Raw genomic sequence first — 750 nt, forward strand, 5'->3', positions numbered from 1 at the left:
GGCAAGGGGAAGGGGCTGGGGGAGATTTAGCGTTTGTGGGGGATGAGCTGCTCAGAAATTACTGAAAGATTCAGTGCAGAGTCTCTTTTTCCCTAAAGTACTTCTTAAAAAAAAAAATCATCCTTTTTTAGCTCTCTGTAATGGATAAAAATAGCTAATATGTTATAAGACAGACAGAGGCGTGCCTGCCCAAAGAATCACTGTCCTGGTTTGTGTCCCGCGATGTTTCATTGCAGCAGCTCCGTCAGATGTCTGCTGAGGGGAGGAAGAGCTGGTTTTTTTAAAAGGAGGGTTTCAAAACACCAAAATGATTAGTGGTGCTGGTCCCTTGAGAAGAGAGCAGAAAAGATTCTGGAGAGAAATTGGATGATTGCTTAAAAATGGGGGCTTGCTGCATGTTTTCAAATAAATGGGAGGCTGTGGGGCAGCAAAATGGGAACAGGAACTGTGCTTCCACTGGCTAGGAACAGCCCTGGGGCTTTGGAGGTGTTCTGATCTTGTCCAGGGTTTTGTTAGGCCAGAACTGTGCCCCAGGAAAAATGGGTTTACTGTTGAAGCCATGTAACACAGCTAAAAACTTTGATTTTGTTCAGAAATCTGCCAGCCGAACCACAACATTGCAGTCATGTTCAAATTAAGATGCTTTAATGTTAATTTTGTCTGAATTCCCCACTGGAATAGCCCAAATGAGCTGATGGTCTTGTTTTCTTTAATTTTATATTAAATACAGATATTATATGTAACTGTATT

The sequence above is a fragment of the Apaloderma vittatum genome, unplaced genomic scaffold (genome assembly GCF_000703405.1).
Source record: "Apaloderma vittatum isolate BGI_N311 unplaced genomic scaffold, ASM70340v1 scaffold24654, whole genome shotgun sequence".
Taxonomy (NCBI): Eukaryota; Metazoa; Chordata; class Aves; order Trogoniformes; family Trogonidae; genus Apaloderma; species Apaloderma vittatum.